The sequence below is a fragment of the Vombatus ursinus genome, unplaced genomic scaffold (assembly GCF_900497805.2).
Source record: "Vombatus ursinus unplaced genomic scaffold, bare-nosed wombat genome assembly UNPS02014830.1, whole genome shotgun sequence".
NCBI lineage: Eukaryota > Metazoa > Chordata > Mammalia > Diprotodontia > Vombatidae > Vombatus > Vombatus ursinus.
Genome location: NW_020954608.1, coordinates 14976706 through 14991499, shown reverse-complemented (window position 1 = coordinate 14991499; position 14794 = coordinate 14976706). Strand labels below are relative to the sequence as shown.

The window sequence follows — 14794 nt, the reverse complement described above, 5'->3', positions numbered from 1 at the left end:
AACATTTGCAAACACCTATTTGTCAAAATGTTCGGTCCATAACACAAAATTCTTCCCAAAAAAATCAGTTACTTTTTCACTCATTGTTAAAATGTGGCCTTTGACTGGTACCCAAGATAGATAGGAACATACAAATATATAACACCAGAAGTCATTTCCCAATGCACAAGTGGTAAAAGACAATGACCAATTCTCAAGCAAGATTGCTCCAAATTCCTCAAAAAGTAACATAAACCAAAACAACCATGAGGTTTTACCTCACACCCATCAAACTGGCAAAGACAACAAAAAATAAGAATAGTCAATGTTGAAGGGATTGTAGAAGGGCTGGCACTGATGTATTTTTGGTGGAGCTATGAATTGTTCAAACGATGATGGAAAGCTATTTGAAATTATGCTAAAATAATGACAAAAATGCCCACACCGTTGACACAGAGATTCCACTGCTAGTTATACACTGCTAAAAGGTCAAAGATACAAAGGTCCAATGCACAGCAAAATACTTATACTAGCACTTTTTGTAATAGAAAAGAATGAAAAACAAAGCAAATACCCATCCATTAGGGAATATCTAAACTGTGACATGTGAATGTGATGAAATTTTACCATGCTTTTAAGAAACTAATATGAAGACAACAGTGAGACATGGGAAAACTCATATGAACTGATGCAAAGTCAAGTAAACAGAACCAGGTAATTTCCTGACTACATATACACAGACTACAACAAGGTAAACAACAAAGTTAAAACTAAACATAATTATAATAACCAAGCCTGGCCCAAAGAAGAGATATGAGAACGTACCTCCCTCCCCTTTTTGCAAAAGTGAGTGACTGCTGATAAGAGACAGTAAAAATACACATGAGGAACTGATTAATTTTGATGAGCTGCTGTGTTTTCCTCTTTCTTTTTTATTCTTTGATATAAGGAACATCTCTTTGGGTTGAATAAAGGGTATAATGGGAAATGAAGGTGATGCAAAAACAAAACAATCTTTTAATGTCAATTCTACCTTGAAAAGACAGGTCAAATGTGTTTTTTTTTTAATATCTGCTAGGTAGTTTATTCCTAACAGCCACTCACTAGCAATCACAGAAAAGTTTGTAAATTGTCTTTCTTATAAAGACAGATGCATGATATCTTTAAGTTCCACAAATGTTTTAAACAGTTATTTCTACCAAGAGATAACCAGTGAAATGTGTGTAGAAAATTTAGGAATTTGTAATCTTATAGGTTTAAGGTGTTTTTCAGGGTTTTTAAATTTTTGTTTGGGTAGCAAACAAGCTCAACAAATACTTCATGATGAAATATCTGCATTTTTTGTACTTACAGAGTATTGCCATATCCTTATATATTTTTCAAATACATAGCTTATTTTCTAGTAGCTTGTCTCATGAATTAAGAGATTTAACTAAGTTTGTAGATACTGAAACTAAGCAGATAACTGTAATCAAAAAAGTTTTATTTTCCTCTGAATAACTCAGTTGAACAGAACTCATCTTCATTCACATTTCCCAAACCTTCATCTCTTTTGTTGGCACTACCATCTGTCCAGTTACCCAGATTTGCAACCCTGAAGTCATCCTTGACTCCCTCAACCCTCCTAAAATCTGGTCAAATGCTAAGTCTTCTTGATTCTGCCTCTCACATTCATCTCCTTCTATGGCTACTTCCCAGGTTCAGGCCTTCCATCACCTGTCACTTGCACTAGAACACTGAAAAACATTCCCTAATCTCTTTGTTTGCAGTCTTTCCATTCTCCACACAACTTCCAAAATAGTTTTCCTAATATTTCATATATTCACATTTTTTCAACGTATTCATTGGTTTTAAAACTTTTTTCTCATTTCTCTTTAAAAAAATACTTTTCATAAGGGATAGCTCTTTGGGAAGAAGAGAAACAAAGTAGGAAAAATAAGCAATGTAAAAACAAAAAGACAACAATAAAAATCTATTTTGAAATAATAGTAATCATATTCCTAAAGCATAAGTTCAACTATGTAACTACCCTGCTCAAAAATATTCAGTGGCTCCCTAATGCTTCAAGGATAAAATAAATTCCTCAATAAACTATTTGAAGCCCTCAAAAATATGGCTCCCATCTCCCTTTCCAATCATTACATGGTAATCATTAGATACTCTTCATACAATGTTCATTCTAGCCAAACTGCTACCTAAACTGAGCACTCCATCTGTTTTTTCGAAAGTCAACAGAGTTGAGGTCAGTACAGTTCTGGACCAGGGATCAGGAAGAGCAGAGTTTGAATACCACCTTAGATATTTAGAAGCTGAGTAACTTACCTTACCTTAACTCTCTAGGCCCCAATCTTCAATGAAGAGGAGAAGGGGGGTGGAGTGGAGGGGGACAGAGAGATATACAGTTATATAGCACCTAACTTTGTGTCAGGCTCTGTACTTAGCACTTTTTACAAATATTACTCCATTTGATCATTGCAACCATGCTTCGAGGTAGGTACTATTATCATCCTCATTTGACAACTGAGGAAACTGAGGCAAACAGGTTAAGTGATTTACCCAGGGTTACACAGCCAGTGAATGTCTGAGGCCAGATTTTAATTTAGGTCTTCCTATCTCCAGGCCCAGTGCTCTATCCATTGCACCACCAGCTGCTGAAGGAACTGGACTCAATCTCTGGGAGCCCATTCAACTCTAAAACTAAGACACTATGATCCATGCCTTGGCAGAGGCCACATTTACTTGTGAGTGTATATGTTGAAGCTGTGGGTTACTTTGCGGTATAGCCTCCTAAATCCCCACAGATCATAAATTCACTGAAGTGAAGAATTATTTCATTTTTGTCTTTGTATCTTTAGGACCTAGCAGCGTTTTTAGGTGTTTAAAAATGTTTGTTGAATTAAACTGAACAACCCTGCAAAGTAGATAGCACAAGTATTAGATGAACAAGCTCAAGTTACATAGTAAGATCACAGTAAAAAAAGATACTAAGTGTTAGAAGCAGGATTCAAAGCCAGATCTGACCTGGGTAATGGCATGCTGCCTCTCTAAACAAGGAATTACCAAATACCTATTATGCACCTAATATCTAGAGAATGAATACAAAGTAAGTCTATAGACAGAGAATGGCAGAATAGAAAGAATGCCAGATTGCTAATTCACAAGATTCAAATAATAGTCCTAACATTAATCCAAATGTATGACCCTGGACAAAGTCAGAACTTCATTGGGGATTAATTTCTTCACATGTAATAAAGAAAATTGACTAGTTCCCTTTGAGATCTAAAATCTGATTCTAGGCTGAAGGATCACAAACCTGCAGGATGGTGATCTCTCATGAGGGGAATAAGGTATTGTTAATGGATGGGATATGCTAGTGATAACAGCATTCTGATTTGATCTTCATTGATTACATATTCCTTCTATATGTGTTGTCTCCCCATTAGAATGTGAGCTCTTTGAAAGCAGGGAGCTTAACACAATTCTTTATAAATAATAAGCTCTTAACAAGTACTTTTTCATTCATTAAGTCATTCATTCATCCTGGAATAGATACTAGAAATAATATGAAAAGAGAAATGATAACACAAGGAACTGATCAGATATGGGGGTTAAGAAAAAGAGAAAAGTCAAAAATAACTCAAACAATGTAACCCCGACTGATAGGAGGTGGTGCCTTCACCAAAAATGAAAAGTTGGGGGAAATGTTGAGTTTGAAATGCTTACAGGACATCCCAGTGGATATACCCAATAAACACTTAAAAAGATGACTGATAAACACCAGAAAAGGAAACAGCGATCACAAAGAGCCAGCATGACTTCATCAAGAACAGGTAATACCAGACTAACCTCAATTTTTTTTTTCATAAGGTTCCAAACTGGCAGGTCAGGGGAACACTGCTGATAAAGTTTACCTACAATTTGACCAAGTGCTTTGACATAGTTTCTCATGTCATTCTTGTACTCTTGTATTCTTGTAGAACCATATGGGCATCAGTACAATTAGACGAGGCAACTAGGAGGCATAGTGAATAGAATACAAGGCCTGGAGTCAGGAAGAACTGAGTTCAAATCCAGTCTTAGACACTTATTAGTTGAGTGACCTTGAGCAAATCTCCTAACCTCTGTTTGCCTCAGTTCCCTCATCTGTAAAATAGGGGTGATAATAGCACCTACCTCCCAGGGTTGTTGTGAAGATCAAACAAGATCATAGCAGTTTAGATAGTTGATGGCACATCTAGATGGCACATAGTAAGTGCTATATAAATGTTTTCAATGATGAGGAAGAGGAAGAGGAGGATAGATGGGAGTGGCTGAATGTTTAGAAACAAACAAAAGCAGTCATTCATGGTTCAATGTCAACTGGGAAGGATGTCTCTAGTGTAATACCCCTTGGGATATGTCCCTGGGCAGTTTTAATATTTTTATCAATGACAGGCACAAAGGCATGGAAGGCCTTTATGACACAAATTTACATATGACGAAAACCTAGAAGGTAAGTCTACTTTCCAGTGATAAATATATTGGAGCAGATTCATCAGTAAATGATAAATGTAAAAAAGAAAATGGGACTCTTTATTCCCCATAGACAAGAACCAAAATCTCCCTGCTACTATTTTCCTACATTATCTTTAATTAGGCCATCGTAATTCTTTATGCAGTCGTCCGTCTTACATGTGTTTAACTGAGCTTCACAAATTTGCTTTGCAAACAGCCACAAAATTTAGGTGCCCCCAAATTCAGAGCAGGACTGATTATTTAGATTTTAAGGAAAGATAAACAAAAAAGGGGGGGAAGCCAGCAGGGAAGATACAACATGCTGTCTTAAGAGTATTGGTTCCTGGGCCAGCTAGATGGCACAGTGGATAGAGCAATAGCCCTGGAGTCACGAGGACCTGAGTTCAAACCTGGCCTCAGACACATAACACTCACTAGCTGTGTGACTCTGGGCAAGTCGCTTAACCCCACTGCCTAGCCAAAAAAAAAAAAAAAAAAAAAAAAAAAAAAGAGTATTGGCTCCTGATCTTAGATTGAAACTCACATCAGGGTCAACAGAATAGTCAGAAGGAACCTTTGGAATATCCATGGGAATAAGGTATTTTCCCATTCACACAAATGAGACAGCAAATACTTGCCAAACCCTATCCATGTCACTCTCCTTTTCCCTTAATTCATACACACTCCAACAGGAGAGACAAAATGTGATGTGGTAGAAAGATTAAGACAGAGGTCTAAAAATCTCCTTTGTTTGTCCTCTGAAGTTTAGATTTAGTGAAAGGGCTGCACTTGAGGACCTACAGGGCCATATATGGCCTTGCCTCCAAGCCGCAGGTTCCCCACTCCTGGACTAATAGGTTTGTAACCAATAGGACCTAGATTCAAGCCCAGGATCAGCTTCTTGCTACCTGTCTGACCTTGGGCAAATCACTTAACCTCTCTAGTTCTAAGACTCCTCATCTATAAAATGAGGAGTTTGGACCAGAGCAGTCATATTTTCAAACCCAAATAGAAATAAATGGGAGCCACTAAACCATATGTAAGGATCCCTGCAGGCCCCATACTGACTTAGCTTTCAAGTATATTACCTACATTCTACTGTATTTTTATTTATTTATTAAATTAACATTTTAATCTGGTTCAGGTCACACTGGGGAGTGTTGTGGGCCACAAGCAGCCACCCAGCCCTGTTTCTGACATCTCTGAGCTAGATGATCTCATCATTTCAGGTCTAAATCTACAATTTTTTTTTTTGGCGAAGTAATCAGGGTTAAGTGACTTGCCCAGGGTCACACAGCTAGAGAGTATCGTGTGTCTCTGAGCGCATTTGAACTCAGATCCTCTAGACTTCAGGGCCGGTGCTCTATCCACTGCGCCACCTAGCTGCCCCTTTAAATCTACAATTTCAAACTACAGTGGCAAACCATGAAGTATCCCAGTGTTGCCCACTCTAAGTAACAATATTAAGTATAATCTTTTTAACTTTAGGTTTTTTTTTAACAGTAAAACTAAGCACTGAGTGCACTTCTCTCAGTTTCAGCTGAGGTTATAAGAGAAAACTTATGCATCACAGTAAAATTGCTAGATGCTACAGCAATCTCCCTCCCAAGGTTTGCCAAGCCCTGGTCATAGTTTGACAGTTCCTGGTAAAGTCTTTCCCTAGGTCGTTTGCTTAAGATCTAGTTTATAATCAGTTAACTGTACATTTGAGGATTGAGGAACCTCCATTAAAAAAAAAAAGGACGATAGTCTCTTTTATTTAGTCTATTAGTGTTTTCTCCCAAGCTTTCTTTTTCATTTACAGCATAATTTCTCCTGTACTCAAACAGCCTCTAGGCATTCAGTAATTTGCTTTTTCACTAATACTCAATATTATTCTCAAATCCATTTCTAAAACTCGCTAACTGCATGACAAAATTTTGTTTTCTTTTTCTTCTCCTGACACAATGTTAAACTTAATCACATTGTCATCATTACCAGATGGTGACTCGATCATAGATTTCCTGTGCCACTTCCTGTTTGCTATCCAGAATCAAGTCTGGTATATTTTCACTGTTTATGGGTTCCAAAATTACCTGTTATAGGAAATCACAATTTGCCTCATGCAGAAACCTGATACTCGTATCTTGTCTCATTTGTCTAACGGGTAGATAACCATAAATCCTAACATCATCTTATTTTTCAGCTTTTCTAATAGCAGTGACAATTCACTCCAGCGATCCTGATCAGATAGTCACTGCATTTTTTAATGCTTGATTGTGTATATCTGAGGTTCATTGTGCCAACCCACAGCTCTTTTCCAAAGCAACAATTCTGTTTTAATAAAGCCTTAATAAGATCTATTGCAAAAAAAAAAACCAACAAACAAGTGTTGCCTACTTTACTTCGTGCCTAGGACACTGGAGCTGCTGGATACTACTGCTAATGCATTAGATATTACTGCTGCTAATGACTAAGATATCAGGAAGGCTCCAAACTTCAGTTTTCTGAATACTCATTCCAGCTAAGTACAGTCTATCTGATCTAAAGTATCTTTCCATCTAATTTCCCTTACCCCACCAAGACTAGGGCAAGAAAGAGAAAAAGATAGGAAGACAAGATATTTGTATGCATCCCTACCTCCTGCCTCTCTATCCTCAGTTTTCTACAGCATAGGGGAAGGGAGGAAAACAAAAGAATAAGCGTTTATTAAATGCCTTGTTGTTATTCGATCATGTCCAACTCTTCATGACCCCTTTTGGGGTTTTCTTGGCAAAGATACTATAGTGGCTTCCCATTTCCTTCTCCAGCTCATTTATAGATGAGGAAACTGAGGTAAACAGGGTTAAGTGACTTGCTCAGGGTCACACAATTAGCAAGTGTCTGAGGTCACATTTGAACTTAAGTCTGACTCCAGGCTCAGCATTCTATTCATTGCATCACCAACTTGCCTCAATTACACCAATGAAGAGAGCACAGATCCTCCAATTTGCAGAAGTGAACTACTGGTATGGAATTTACATGTATTCAATGGATATGTGTTAGTTTTATTGAACTGGGTTTTGTTTTTCCCTTTTCTTTTTTAATGTTTTGTTAGAAGGAGGGGCAAAGGAAAGGAGGATATACTGGGAAATGAAAATATAAAAACAAAAGATCAACAAAATTTTTAAAGAAAAAAAATGACCTAAATATCCTTCTTTCAGACCTATATAGAAATTTTTCTCTCTCTCATGCACTTGGAATTTTGTTTTATGTAACTTTTGGTTCATAACTGTTATTTCATTCATGCAGATGCATCTCATCCACAAACTCCTGGCAATTTGAAGTCTTAGTGAGTTGCCTGGAGGCACTAAGATAACCTGGGGCTATATAGATCCCATATATGTAAGAGGCAAGTCTTGAACTCTTGGCATGTACATGAGTGGAGGATTCCAGGCTCAGGAGAGCCTTGAGAAGGCAGATCCTGTTCCTATTGCTATAGGGAAGAAAGTTGAGGAGAGGCATATAGCTATACAGAGTGTTACACTGCCCCTCCATTGATTATGTAGCTGACTGGCCCAGTAACAGCCAATATAGGCAGAGGAGGCACAGAAAACTTACAAATTTGAGCACAGATGGATAGGGAAAAATAGCCATCGGAGATAGGAAGCAGCTTCAAGGATTGAGATCCCCTTGTATCAGATAAGAATGTCATCTATGGACTCAAGAAAGGACTTCCAGTAACAAAGAGCTGTGTGTTGTTTTTGTAACTGTCTTTGCCATGCTTACTTAGAAAAAAATTCTTTCTCAAAGCTAATTAAGTCTGGCTGATAATCATCCACATGTATCAAGATTCTCAAGACAGACTACAACCTACATTTATCTTGATTCTCAGGGCAGCTTTTTTCCCACTGAGCCAGGGGTGGGGAACCTGCAGCCTCCAGGCTACATGTGGCCTTCTCAGTCCTTGGATGTGGCTTTTTGACTGAGTCCAAGTTTTACAGAATAAATCCTTTCTTTAAGGGGATTTGTTCTGTGACATTTGGATTCAGTAAAAGGGCCACACTTGAGAGCCTAGAGGGCCACATGTGGCTTAGAGGCTGCAGGTTCCCCATCCCTGACACACTATACAAGCTCTTTATGTTGCCTACTGGACTGTAAGCTTTAATTCAAGAGTCCAACAAACATTTATTAAATGTCTACCATGTGCAAGTCATTGCTATGCACTGAAGACACAAGGATAAAAAAATGAAATAGTCTCTCCCTTAAGGAGCTTATATTCTTTTGAAGGAATATAAGACACATACAAATAAGTATAACAATTAGAAAAGGGAGGCAAAGAAGGGGTCAAAGTTCCTATAGGAATATATTTGAGGAAGGAAGGGCAATTTGATTGAAAAGTTAGAACCCTATTTTATAGAGTTAGAAAAAATAATAACAAGATTCACTTGGAAGAACAAAAGGTCCAGAATATCAAGATAACTAATGAAAAGAAATGCAGGGGAAGGTGTCCCAGCCATTTCAGATCCTAAATTGTATTATAAAACAGCAATCATCAAAACTGCTTGGTACTGGCTAAGAAACTCAGTGGTGGATCAATGGAATAGGTTAAATATGCAAGACACAGTAGTCAATGACTATAGTAATCTATTATTTGATAAACCCAAAGACCCCAGCTTCTGGGATAAGAACCCACTCTTTGAAAAAAACTGCTGGGAAAACTGGAGAGTATGGCAGAAACTAGGCATAGACCAAAATCTCATACCATATACCAAAATAAAGTCAAAACAGGTTCATGATTTAGATATAAAGGCTGATACTATAAGTAAACTGGGAGAGCAAGGAATACATCTATGGAGAACAGAAAAATTCATGACCAAACAGGAGATAGAGAACATTTCAAAAAGCAAAATAGATAATTTTGATTACATTAAATTGAAACGGTTTTGCACAAACAAAGCCAATGCAACTAAGATTAGAAGGAAGGTAGAAAATTGGGAAAGAATTTTTACAACCAGTCTCTCTGATAAGGGCCTCATTTCTAAAATATATAGAGAATTAAGTCAAATTTATAAGAGTACAAGCCATTCCCCTATTGATAAATGGTCAAAAGATATGAACAGACAGTTCTCAGATGAAGAAATTAAAGCCATCTATAGTCATATGAAAAAATGCCCTAAATCACTATTGATTAGACAAATGCAAATCAAAATAACTCTGAGGTATCACATCACACCTATCAGAATGGCTAACATGACAAAACAGGAAAGTGATAAATGTTGGAGAAGATGTGGGAAAATTGGAACACTAATGCATTGTTGGTGGAGTTGTGAAATGATCCAACCATTTTGGAGAGAAATTTGAAACTATGCCCAAAGGGCTATAAAAATGTGCATACCCTTTGACCCAGCAATAGCACTTCTAGGGCTATATCCCAAAGAGATCACACAAACGAGAAAAGGACCTACATGTAAAAAATATTCATAGTAGCTCTTTTTGTGGTGACAAAGAATGGGAAATTGAGAGGATGCCTATCAACTGGGGAATGGCTGAGCAAGTCGTTGTGGTATATGAATATGATAGAATACTATTGTGCTATAAGAAATGATGAACAGGCTGACTTCAGAAAAACCTGGGAAGACTTGTATGGTCTGAAGCTGAGTGAAGTGAGCAGAACCAAGAGAACGTTGTACACAATAACAGCCACATTGTGTGATGTCTAATACTGATAAACTTAACCCTTCCTGGAAATAAAAGGATCTAAGACATCTCCAGAGGCCTTGTGATGGAAAATGCTATCCACACCCAAAGAAAGAACTATGGAAGCCGAATTGCTAATTTTTTTCTCTTCTGTTGAGTTTTGTTTCCTCTTTCTGATGGTTCCTCCTATTGGTTTTAATTTCTACTTACAACATCACCAATGTGAAAATATGTTTAATACGAATGTAAATGTATACCCTATATCAGATTATGCGCCATCTTGGGGAAGGTGACGGGGAGGAAGGGGGAGAAAAATTTTAAACTCAAAAGCATATGGAAGTGATTACTGATAAATCAAAATAAATTAATTAAAAAAAAACAAACAAACAGAAAAAAAGTTAGAACCCAAGCTGAGCCACTAAGAAAAGGATTTTTAGAGGTAGAAATGAGGAAGAAGCCCATTCCAAGAATGGAGACTAGTTTACGTGAGTACCAGTATCTACAGTGTATAACTCATCTTTCATTTCTTCCGGGGGAAGAGCACCATATTCTGCACATAGTTGGCTTTAATAAATCTATATGTAATATTAACAACACTGAATTTGGGGATCAGAATACTGTACTTAGGTTCAAATCTCAGTTCTGCTATTTACTATACTTGTGTGACTTGAACAATTCACTTAATCTCTCTGGGCCTTGATTTCCCATAAGGAGATGATGATGATGATGATGATGATGATGATGACTGTGATTGTTCTTAACCAAAGTCCAGAAACTTTGTTATAGTTTGAATACTATATCTCAATGTAACTGGTTTTCTTTATAAACCTATGTATTTTATTTTATTCATTTGAAAATATTATTCTGAGAAGAGGTTCAAGGTCCTCACCAGGCTGCCAAAAGGGTATATGACACAGAAATGCTTAGAAACCCCTAGACTAGAAGATCTCTTAGATCTGGTGTTCCAGCTCTAAATTCTATTTACATCAAGAATATTTTGAAACGGAAAGAAAGTGGACTCTCAAGTGGTAAAAACAAAACATAAGGCCTTGCATATTGGTGCAGGCCTATAATGTTTGCTACTGGGGAGGGAGGGCAAGGCTGGTGGATCAAGTGAGGTTGAGAGTTCTGGGCAGGGCTAAAGCTGATTGTATGTCCACCCTAAATCTTGAGTAGAGGGCTACTAAAGTGCCTGAGAGGACAATAAGTCCCCATTAGAAACTGAGCAGGTGAAACCTTTGGAGCCTATCAGTAGATAGACTGGGTCCACATGTGGCCTCTCTAGTTCCAGCCTGGGTAAAATAGGAAGACCAGACTCAAAAAAGGAGAAGAAAAAAGAAAATGGGAGAGAAGGAGAAAAAGGAAAAGGGAAAGAAACAATCCAAGTACTCTGGTTTGTTTGTTTTTTTACCTTCAATAACTGAATAAAAAAGTTATTAAAAGCACTTACAATGTGCCTGCACTGTGTCAAACATTAGCGAGACAGAAACAAAGAAAACAGTCACTACCCTCAAGGAGCTTATATTTTAACAGGGGAAGACACATAAAGGTGTTTGGAAATGGCCAGGAAGAGTGTGGTGGCCTGGCTTTGAACAGGGTAAGGATCAGAGATATTAACAGAACCAAAGGAAGGCCTCCAGAACATCAGGCCAGTTTTCTACGGAGGTATATGGAAGAACAAAAGAATTGCTGAAAAGGTGAAGACATGGAGGGATGACTGTCTGCTTTGGTAGAGGGAATACTACACTGCTACACCTCTAAAAACTGGAATATCCGTACACCAAATTTCTCTAATACTTCACATGGTCAGTAAATATATATATGTGTGTGTGTGTGTATATATATATATATATACACACACATGTGTTGCATTTATATATATACAGATTGCTTTATCCTCTTTCCCAAAAATTTCAGTTCAAAAAATTCTGTCAGTTTAAAAAAAAATTCAGTGTCAGAGTTTTAATGTTATTTTGGTTAAAACAGCAAGTTAAATCAAAAAGCATTTATTAAGTGTTCACTATGCACTGAGCACTGTGTTTTAAAAGAAACCCATCTTAGGTGCAGCTAGGTGGCGAAGTGGATACAGCACCGACCCTGGAGTCAGGAGGTCCTGAGTTCAAATGCAGCCTCAGAGACATAATATTCACTAGCTGTGTGACTCTGGGCAAGTCACTTAAACTCAACTGCCTCACTGAAAAAGAAAAGAAACCCATCTTTATTTTATAGACCCTAGACCCACTATGTTCCGCCTAGGTTTCCTCTGAAGAAGTAAAGCTTCTTTCACTCTAAAAATGATAACCAACTATGCAATAAACAACTGAGTATTAAAGTGGATTCGTTGCATTTATCCTCACTGATTATAAAAACCAATGCAGCAATGACAAATTTATACTTTAGAATTTTTATTACATACATAATTACCTATGGGATTACAAACTGTAATGTACTGCTACTTTCATATAAGAAACTTCTGCAAGTTGGAAAAGAAAAAATATATATATAAAGCTGGGGGTGGTAGTAAGAGCCATATTTCTGATTGCACAGAAGTTCCTAACTACATTCTACTGTGGGATCTTAAGATATAATCACACCCTCAAACTTTTCTAGAAAATTGTAAAAATTAAAATATAGCTACTCTCCACCTTAGAAAAGCCAAACCTGTGAGTGTCTTGGAAATACAAACTACTGGCCTGCACAGACTTCAAAAAGAGTGTTCAGGAGTCACTGACCCTCAAAATAGCATATTGTAAAGTTATGTAGTAAATAGCAGTGATCTTGGTTATGTCACTTATCCATTCTGGGCCTCAGTTTCTTCACCTGCAAAATGATGTGGTTTAAGTAGTGACTCAAAGGTCCTTTACATCTCTAAATTTATAAGCCTATGATTTGCCTAAGGTCATCCAACTAACCAGTGGTAAAGCTAGGACTAGAGACTAGAAAAGCGAGTTCACCTGACAGGCAGTGCAATGTAGTCTCCTTTCAACAAAACATAAGAATTTCCTTCTTGTCACTTTAACTATCTTTATTTTATGAATTTAGAATTAGATAATTATGCCAGAGGACTGGATGAGGGATGGGGTGGGAGGCGTGTGTGTGTTGTGTTGTGTCCTGACAGACCCAGGAACCCACATACTGAGAAAGAGCTAGCCGGGCAGATGTGTGTAGTTTCCAAAAACTTGACTGATTTTTCTTTCAGTATTTAAAAATGTTTGGGAAAACTCCACAAGTTCCTGAAAGAAGTTATTGAAAAATATGGCATCCGTAAAATCTAAACTACAAAATGTGCTTCCAAAATTTACCAATAGCACACCGTTAAATACACTTCTAATGCTAGGGTCACTTGAAAGGAACAGAAAAGCAGTACTAGAAATTTGAAGGCCACATATATTATGAGTTAAGGTGGGGTGAACAAAGCATTAACAAACTGCAATAAATACAGGTTATAAAAACTTAACCAGAGCTTAGGGATTAGACCTATGATTTCACTGAAACAGTGAATTCACAGATTTTACTCCCTCAACCAAGAAGGTTCACACCTCCTCTACAATTTATCTCTTAGAGAGGCACCTAGACATTAGACGACATGCCCAGGGGCATACAGCCAGTATGTGTTCGGGAATGGAAGTCAGGTCTTTCTGGCTCCCTTTAATATGTCTCTCCAAAGATTAAATATATTAAATAATTTTTCCATGATGTGAAAGAATTCTGAAATGGACTCATTTCTTCACAATCCATGTATCTCTAAATAATACATACAGGGGGTTGCAAAATCTTAGTGCAATTTTAAGCTTTAATAGCTTTAAAAGCTATTAAAAGTGACATTATACAAGGTGTTCCTAAAGTCTTACTGCTGCTTTAAACTTTAATAGCTTTTTTTTAAAACCTATTTTCTGTGGCTTAAAAAAGCTGCACTAAGACATTTGGAACATTCTATATAATATTGTCATTTGCTTTAGCGGAGCAAATGGTAAAAAGATGCAAGGAAGGAAGGAAGGGAGAGAGGAAGGAAGGAAGGGAGGGAGGGAGGGAGGGAGGAAGGAAGGGAGGGAGGAAGGAAGGAAGGAGGGGAGGGAGGGAGGGAGGAAGGAGGTAGATGAGTGATAAAAGTATGAGCCATAAAGTTATCTTAGTAGGATGTTAAAGGGAGAAAGCCTGGATCTGCAAGGTAAGCAGACCACAGTAGTCCTTAGTTGCTGTCAACATTAGGAAGAAAGGAGAAAGAAATTTTGAAAGGTCGAAGCAGACAGAGAGATCCCAGGGGCATTGTCTGCAGACGGGAAATAAAGGACCTTGTGCGAGACTTCACCATCCGCTCCTCCTGGATAAGTGTTGGCATGAGAAAACCAAACTGTTGCCTCCCTCGGCTGGGCATCCACAGGGGGAGGGGGGTGGGCTACACTGCTTTGCACTAAACTAAGCCTGTCCAACAGCGACCCCCCTCTTTTCCTCCGCAGAATGAGTGGGTTGGACTAGATGACCTCCAAGGTCCCTTGCAGCTAGCTAGCTCTCTCTCTGTATGTGGGTTCCTGGGTATGTCAGGAGGCAACACATACACACACACACACACACACTCACACGCCTCCCACCCCACCCCTCATCCTGTCCTCTGCCTGCCAAGCAGTGCCCCCCCACCCCCAGAAGCCCCTTCCATCCTCTCGCT

General features: G+C 38.0%; 1 protein-coding gene across 4 annotated transcripts in view; it reads right to left on the bottom strand.

Annotated features, from left to right (window-relative positions):
* The window catches only part of PHTF2 (putative homeodomain transcription factor 2), a 167577-nt gene that overhangs the window by 152215 nt on the left and 568 nt on the right, over positions 1 to 14794 (bottom strand). The window lies entirely within an intron of this gene.